The following is an 8,915-nucleotide window of genomic DNA, read 5'->3' as shown; positions in this document are numbered from 1 at the left end:
ATGATTTCACTTGCTAAATACTGTACAGGTGAGAGGGATTAGTGAACAAGCTCACTCAGTAGCTGAAAAGTAATTATGGAAGTTTATATGAAAGGATGTTTCAGTTAACATAATGAAAGGAAACCACAGACTTTGGAGCTACGAGGAAACAATCAATCAGATTAAAACTTTTTATTTTAGCCTAATCTACCTTGATACTTGATAATGTAGCAATTAAGTCTGATTTTTCACCTCTATAATTGTATGCTGTTTTATTCACACTCCTGGTCTTTGAAATAATTTTATGTTTTGATTTAAACCAACCATATAATTTATAATTCAAATCAATTTATAATTGTAATTTGGAAGAAACTGATATATGTATGCAACTGTTCATAATTCTCACTTACACAGTGGCTAACTTTGAAACAAAGGGGAAATGTATCAAACATAAGTTGGAGAATATGGGAAGTAATAACATGGTGTCACTTGGAAAACTGGAAGTGGAAAAGATTTGAAAGGACAAATGACATCCTGAATATTTTAGTGATGCAGATTTGAATTTGGCATCTCATTGGCCAGAGAGATGCACTCAACTAGACATTGAGATCTGCCTTGTTGTGGTTACTTATAATGCAGATGTTAAATTTTTATGATGGCTAATCTTGAAGGTCAATGTGACTACATCTGGTGGATGTTTCTGCGAGGGATTTTATTAATCAGATTATTTGAAACTGGAAGACCCATCCTAAATCTGGGCCACATTTTCTAGTGGCATCCCACATAAAAAGACAAGGAAGAAGGAAACTTCACTTTTTACTTGTTTGCCCTCATCCTTGTTGAGAAGTTCAACTATGCTGTGAACTTTGGACAGTATTAAATTAAACTTCTTCAAGATGACAATATAATGTAAAGACCAGAAGCTTTCCAGAAATTCTCCAGTGCCAGGCTTGAACTGCTGAGACAGACAGCTTTATGAACTGAGCAACTACTAGATTCTCCCCCTTTACTTTGTGAGAAGACCATATTTGAACTACTTGGACCACATACTGTTAACATCCTGAAAGCCAATCGAATAAATAATACATATTATTATATTATATAATATATAACATATATATGATATACATATATGTCAGTTCTGTTCCTTTAGAGAGTCCTGACTAATACAGAGTAGTATAAGAAATTATCCCCAACAAAATGAGGTCAGAGATTGAGAACAGAAAACATCACTACTGCATTATTTCTAGGCAATAATGAGTAATGATGGAAGACAATTATGACAATTTCTCTAATAAATCCAAGGCAATTGTAAGAGTATGGAAGCTGCTTGTTCAAACCAAAGAGGAATAGAGTGGAGTCAGAAAGATGAAAAGATGTGAATGGATATGAATGCCCTAATTTAAAGGTAAATATTTCCAGAGTAATTGGACTTACCTTGTTATGATAAAATAGATCTCTTTGGAAAGGAGAAAAGCAAAAATAGAGAAAACAAGAAAGGGGTAGGTACAAATGGTATTCCAAGCTAAGTTAAAAAATTCTCTTCCAATTGGTTAAATTTCATTAGTATTTGTGAGAAATCACTAATGCAGAACCTTTGTCAACATTTCTCTTTGTTTTTCAAAAAGAAATCTTAATGGATATATTTAGACTTTAGTCTATGTATGTTTAGAAGCTATTAACATTTGTAAAGTGGATACAGTCTTAATGAGAGTGTACTAAAACAAGTTCATCAAAATATTGTGCATGCAACAGGAACAGAGTATACAATAATGTCAAGCTTAACAGAAAATGAAATGTCTTGTGTTTTCAAGGTGTTAATTGGCATGCTCAGAAAAATCACAGCGTCTTAATATTTGGATTATTCTCTATTAAATTATTAAAATATCAGTGTATAGGAAAATGGCTCCCAAATGGCAAAGTTGCCCTATATATTCAAGGACTGTGATTTTGGTATACTTTTTACATAAATAAAACATGTTAATGTTCAGTTTATAGGAGTCATTAATATTTGAAACGTAACACCAGAGAAAGTATAGCACAAGCAGCTATTGGAACTTACAAGGTATATTTTTATTTTGCTTTCACACACACAAACACTCATATGCACACGTACATGGATGCCTGCTTAGCACAAGTGAAACTATTAAAATGTTAATGTTTCATGTAAAATGTTAATGTAAATGTGATAAAATGTTTCATGTAAAAATGTTAACAAGAATACGGTTTAAAAGCATCATTGTTTATGCCTTTTTTTTCTGATCTCGGGCCCCATGTGCTCAGCGTATACTGGAGGCAGGCTGTGTCCTGGGTGCACCGACAGTCCAATAGGTACATAAGGTGGGAGAGAACACGGACAGTAATCAGATATTCATGCCAGGTGATGATATGGTGAAACTTCAAGCAGAAGCGTAAGGAGAGACGGCTGAGAAGCAATATTTTAGATAAGCAGGTACTGAAAAACTTTCTTAAAAAAGAAACGGTAAGATTAAAAAGTCACCCAAAGGCCACCTGAACATAGGTGGAATATTCCAGACATGTTAGGGAGTCAGGATGAGTGACATGCAGTGACACCATGTGGGTAGGACAATTATGGGGTGGAGAGTCAATGGAAGATCACCACCCTGGAGAGATAGAGACTGTGGTGGACGTTAGGATTTATTTCCTTGAGACTGGTAGCTATTGCAATATTTAGAGTGCCAGGTGATGACACTGGCACTATTTAGAATAGATAGTGACACAATGTAGCATAATTTAGAGTCCCTTGGATCTTGTATGGAGAAGAGACTGTAGGGGAAAGGTGGAAGCAGGTGAGAGTAATAAACAAATGCTAGAGAGCGATAGGTTGGGGCAGAGTGACGTCATAATGATGTTCCGCTATTCTTGGCAAGGCGGGTTTTTGAAAACAGCGTCCAGTCCAAGAACCTGGCCATTGATTCACAAAGGGGAAGTAGATGGAGAGAGCTTTGCACTCAAGTAACTGGGTAAATAAATACTAATCTGATGCTGTTGCAGGAGTGTGGTTGGAGTTGTGGATGCTGGGGGCACGCAGAGTCCTTAGTCTGGAACAGAAATAAAGTGAACATTTGGCACAATGTTTAAAGCAACAGGGCAGAAATCTACCAGCGAGAGACTATGCATGTGGTTAAATGGATGCAGTCTGAGGAACTCATCCAGCGTCCTAAGGAGGCATTTTTAACATTACAATCTAAAGTTGTAGGAAGAGCCACTAGGGTGGACCTGCAGGAGCAGGAACCGTTGGTCAGTGTGCCAGGAGATGAGAACCTGCTCCTAAGAGTGTCAGATTTGAGTGAGTGCTATGATCAGCAGTGTGGAGGGGATGAGAGACTTTCTGAAGACCAATAAAGAAACACCAGTGTTGCAGAAGTGTGGAGAGCAGAATCAGCTCTTACTAAAGCGTGCTGTGTAAGGGGGCAGTAAAAAGGGAGATGGAGTTTTAGAGCAAGGTCTAGGGAAAGTTGAGCTTAAGTGACTTGTGATTATTCAAATAATGCATATGCCTGGGAGAGACAGTACATGAAACCTAGCTACATTATTTTCCGTTATTCCAGGTGCTTCATTTGCATATCTGAAAATAAATTTATATTTTATGCACACAATTATGATTAAAATTCACTGTGAAAAACCTGCCCAAAGGTCTGACAGCACGCCTGGCTCTTTTTAACCACCTCTCTTGTGGTCTTTGCGTCTAAATATTACATACACTTCCATCTTGTTACAGGTAGCAAGATGTTCATTTGCCTTTGAAAATGCAACCCAAGACATTTTCAAATCATCAGATTACGAAAGACAGTGTTATCTGCCTGCCTAGCAGACCTTCTCCATTTGTTCTCTTGACCAGAATTTGTGTTTTAAAGTAGCATGGAAAGCTGTTTACCGGACAACAGTGAAAATACCTCTCCCGCTGTCAGGCATTATATTTGTTAGTGGAGGTGGCCATCTTGGGATCAGGGGGATAAAAATCAATTGGCTGATGAAGGCGAAAGATGACGCCAGAGGTGGTGCTTGGTGGTATTGATAACCTCCTGCCACAAGCTTGTAGACCTTCACTACCAGCCTTCATATTGTATGGAAGCTAATTAAATGTCATCATCAATTAATTCAGATTTATATGGATGCACTAGTACTGGAAACTGAAAGGATTCATACTCATTTTTATATTAATTGGTGGCTAGGACTTGGGGTTTCTCTTACTCCCATTGAGGTAGAAGGTTTTAATGTTATTAAGAAGCACACCATTATTAACAATAGTTCATTGTTATGCACCCAGTACTTACACTTAAGCACCAGCCTTTGAACCTGGGCTGTGTCATTTCATTTATTCGAATAACGAAGGTATTATTGTGTTTCCCCCTTTTTCACTGAGTGTGAGCTCTGGAAGCGGATGTTCCGAGATTAATAACCTCCCCAAGGTTTCGCAAGTAGTTATTAGCAGAGTTGGACTCGGAACCTATGATCTGCCTCCAAAGCACTCGGCCAAGTCTCTCCAGGGCTCTCAGGAAGAGCTGCCTTGCCTGCTCTGTTAGCTTCCCTTTGAGTAGTTTCCTGTTGTGTCTTCAAGCTGAACAAGTCCTAAGGGTAAATCTTGATTTATTTTTATTTTATGGATATGTGCATGTGCCCGAGTACGCATGCAATATATATATATATTATGCACCAAAAGAGGCAATTCTCTGTAATCAGAGTTTCAGGTAGTTTAGAGCCAGCCGATGGGGGTGTTAAAAAACAGAATTCTTGTTCTTTGGAAGAACAGTAAGTGCTCTTAAATGCTGAGCCATCTCTCCAGCCTCTGTCTTGTTTATTCTTCCTTGCTGGTGTATTGCCTAGAGTCAAGCAAAACCCAGGTTTCCAGGAAAGAAGAGGTTACCTAGATCATCAAATTCTTCCTTCTCTTGTGGGTTATTATAACCCTCCAATCTTGGAACCTATCCTCACCTGTTTTCTGAAATGATCAGGTTTGATTAATCTTCCTCTCTCTTAGTAATTATGCTTTTTTCCTGAATTTTGTAAATTATCTAAGATATCTTCCTGCACATAGAACATTTATATGCAACAGAAAATGTACACTATCTACATTACCCACACCAACTAATATAACACTTCATGTGACTGACTACCAAATAGTATAGTTCATTGAGCAAGCTAGCATCCATAAAAATGTTGGTTGCAATAAAAATAAAACTCTGACTGCACATGTATTAAGTATTTTTAATCTGCCGATTTTTGTGAATTGCTTACTGATGTCTCTAATTCCCATTTTTAAAGGCTGCAGTGGGGCCAACCACTTGTCCAAGTTCATTTAGTTAGTACAGAAATGCATCGTCTTACGCCTCCCTCTCTCAGCGTGATCCTTGCTTGTAATGCAGACCTATTTCATGACTTTTTATGTCCTTTAATGTCACCCATATTTTGTTGTCAGCACTTAACAACTGTCTCAAAATAGCTACTCGTGAAACAATGAGAAAATAATTCAATTATCAATTTATATGCATAATGCTACTAATGGCTTTTTAAAAATAAAATATAGTAAAAAGAAAATTGATGCCAAGCAAAATTCACACAAAACCAGGCTGGTTTGTTGACCTTTATGGACTGAGGTAGTGTCTCCTGTCCTTACTTTGTACCATGCTTAAGTCATCAGCCACTGAGCCTGTAGAACCCTCAGAATTATTCGGCACTGAGGACTTTAAGCAATGACAATGAATCAACTTTGGATGACTAGTATATCAACTGTATTTGCCATTCTGAATCTAAAGGACAACACCAGAGTTTGGCCTGTTCCAAATTACATTTGTCTCTGCCAGAAGCTATTCTGATACTGCATAGGGAGGAGACCATGGATGTTAGGAACAATTTATCTCACATCATCACAGTTACTAACAGGTTCTGAGAGTGAAAATTTATCAGTCTAAGTGTCTGCCTTGGTGGAGGGAAATGAAGCACATGTTACCCTTTTTAGGAAATTTCCCCAGAAATCGCACTTCTCAGTACATAGGCTAAAATGTTCCGGCCTGTAGAAAAGTGGTATCCTTTTATCTCCACTAAATTATGCCTGCATATGAACCTTTCTGCTCAGGGAAGCGCCTCACTTGACATTTGTGTTACAGAGTGATTTCTTTCTGGTCCCACACCTATTCCATATTCCAGGCATACCCCACGCTCAGCATGGCTGCCTGGCTACAACTCCCTTCTAAAGAAACATGCACATTTTCTGATGAGTGAGACATTCTTGCATATTTCTTAATCACATGCTGTCTCCCTGGTGCTCCTTCACCACAGGTGATAGAATTGAATGCATAAAGTAATGCAATAAAAGCATAGTTACATGTTAGACAGTAACTCGAGACCAGGGGGACCCGATTACCTCAGAGTTCAGATGAGCAGTGTAGAGAAAATTAAAGATGTTAAAAATAAAGGGAGATGCTGAAACTGCAAAGAAACTCTGGATTAGAGATACTCAAGAGGAGCTGAGCCTCGCAAGAATATAGTATTTTCTTTTAGTTGTACGCCTGTATAGAAAATAAATATCTCAAGGCATTCATGTTTACAATTGATCCAGTGGCCTAAACATGTTTTCCTATTAATATGCTAAAGTGTTTATGTAAAACTAATATACCTTTTATAATATCTTTTTAACAAATTACTTGTAATTTCCAGTTTTAAAATTAAAATATACATTCCTTTATGAATTCCATGTTTTGGGCTTTTTACTCTTCAAACAATTATTTGCAAGCTGATTTCTATTCCCCAGAAATAGCATCATCTGTTCATTAATTCTGAGAACTTCCCTTGCTCCCAGGGTGCCTTCCCTGCAGGCTAGTAAGCCAAGTGTTTAAATTGGCCAACAATGAATGACAAAGGATGTCCAGTACTTTAGTAAGGGGAATGGGAACATGAGAGCTGCCACCCCTCCCCTGGTGTGGGAAGAAAAGGGATGGGTCATTGATTACATCTAGAATGACAATATAGTCGATGGGATTTGGCGTTTTCTTTTCAGAATATATACATCAATAAGGAGAAGCACACAGGTGACTGTGAGCCAGCATTTGCATTAGCAGTGTGACTGGGTAGTAATTAGCTGCGACTCCAGACCATCACAAAATAGTATGGTCTGAGGACAGTTCTCTTCTGGGAGAAGATACATAACTTAGTAGTCCAGGCAAATCAGGAAGTAACAGGGATACATCTCACAATCCCAGATAATTTGATGCTTTTTCAGTCAGTAACATCAATAATATTACTTTTATTTTGGTAACTGATTTTCATGGTATTCTAAATTTTAGTTGGATACTTTTAAAATTGAGTTTCCTTGGTGAAGAGACTGAGATTGAATCCCTAGGTCTTTGCTGCTGTAACGCTGCAGCTGCATTAGCAGCAGGAGAGGCAGTTTCTTCTCTTTCTTCCTCTTGTGAGATTTTTTTTTTTTTTTTTTTTTTTTTTTTTTTTTTTACTTTTTTGATCTTCAGCTACATTTTTGGCTTTGTGAGAAACCTTATCATCAAAGGAGATGGCTACCAAGGTTACCAACAAGACAGATCCTCGATCCACGAATTCTCGTGTATTCATTGGGAATCTCAACCCTGTGTTGGTCAAGAAGTCTGATGTGGAAGCCATCTTCTCAAAGTATGCCAACATTGCGGGGTTGCTTTGTGCAATATGCTAATGAAAGCAATGCCTGAGCGGCTGTAGCTGAAGAGGATGGCAGAGTGATCACCTGCCAGGTTTTAGATATTTATTAACCTGGCTGTAGAGCCAAAAGTCAGCCGAGAGAAAGCAGGTGTGAAAACGACCTGCAGTGGAGATGTACTACGGTTCCTCAACTTGACTTGGTCTATGACTTTCAGTGGGATTATTATGACAGGATGTACAGTGACCCAGCACGTGTTCTTCCTCCTCCTCCTCTTTCTCTTTCTTTTCTTCCTTCCTCTTCCACCTAGACGAGTCATGATGCCTTGCAAACACCAGCATGTGTCAGGGAACACCTCACAAAGGGGCAAAAGTGGATTCAATTCGAAGAGTAGACAACAGGGATCTTCTTCCAAGTCTGGAAGGAGGAAAGGTCATTAAGAAGGAGCTTCCGCAGATAAAACAAAAAGCGGATTCTCTGCTGGAAAACCTTATTGTCTCTGTGTGTGGGGGGATTGAAAAGGAACATAACAAACAGGCAGAGATGAGTCTGGAGAAGAGCAGAACAGAGCCTCTGTGAAGAAAGAGTAGACTAACATGGAGATGGAGTCAGAGGCAGGTGCAGATGACTCTGCTGAGGGTGTGACCTGCTGGAAGGTGATGATAATGAAGGTGGGGGAGGGGCGGGGTGACCAGCTGGAGTTGATCAAGGATGATGAAAAAGAGGCCGAGAAAGGAGAAGGTGACAGAGACAATGTCAATGGGGAGCGGGGGTTGGGGGGATGACTCTCAAGCACATAGTGGACTTAGAAATCTTATTCCATTATTCATTACCTAGGCGCTTGGGAGAGATCAAAGTAACACCAGATCCTCTCCGGTGGGAACTGTAGCACATCCTCACTGTTCTCCTTCTTTATCTTCCTGTGTTCATTCATAATTGCCCTGTGCCTAGCTCCATTTTCACTTCCTTTGAAACTCCTTGGTAGTTAAGTCTTACCCTGTAGGTTTTGCTTTAATTTTGATATCTCGTTGACTTAACAATGAAAAGGCTTTTTTTTAATTGAGTTATCTTGTTACCACACTTAGGGATGTGGGAACTTTTTTTTCTATCAAAGGTAGTTTGTCTGCCAAGGGTCAATATTATCTACCCACTTACACACAGACACACAGACATACAGACACACAGACACACACACACACACCACCCTGTGTTTATTCTTCATGACCTTGTGAAACATTTTTAAATGCATTTATTCATTTTTATTTTGGATGTAAGCGTGTTTTGCCTG

General features: G+C 38.8%; 1 pseudogene; it reads left to right on the top strand.

Annotated features, from left to right (window-relative positions):
- The first annotated feature begins 7,507 nt into the window (after positions 1 to 7,507).
- On the top strand, positions 7,508 to 8,412 carry LOC127691972 (heterogeneous nuclear ribonucleoproteins C1/C2-like; annotated as a pseudogene).
- Positions 8,413 to 8,915: the final 503 nt, after the last annotated feature.

Source organism: Apodemus sylvaticus, chromosome 9, assembly GCF_947179515.1.
Source record: "Apodemus sylvaticus chromosome 9, mApoSyl1.1, whole genome shotgun sequence".
Lineage (NCBI taxonomy): Eukaryota > Metazoa > Chordata > Mammalia > Rodentia > Muridae > Apodemus > Apodemus sylvaticus.
The sequence above is the reverse complement of the archived record's forward strand: the minus strand, read 5'-3'. Positions and strand labels throughout refer to the sequence as shown.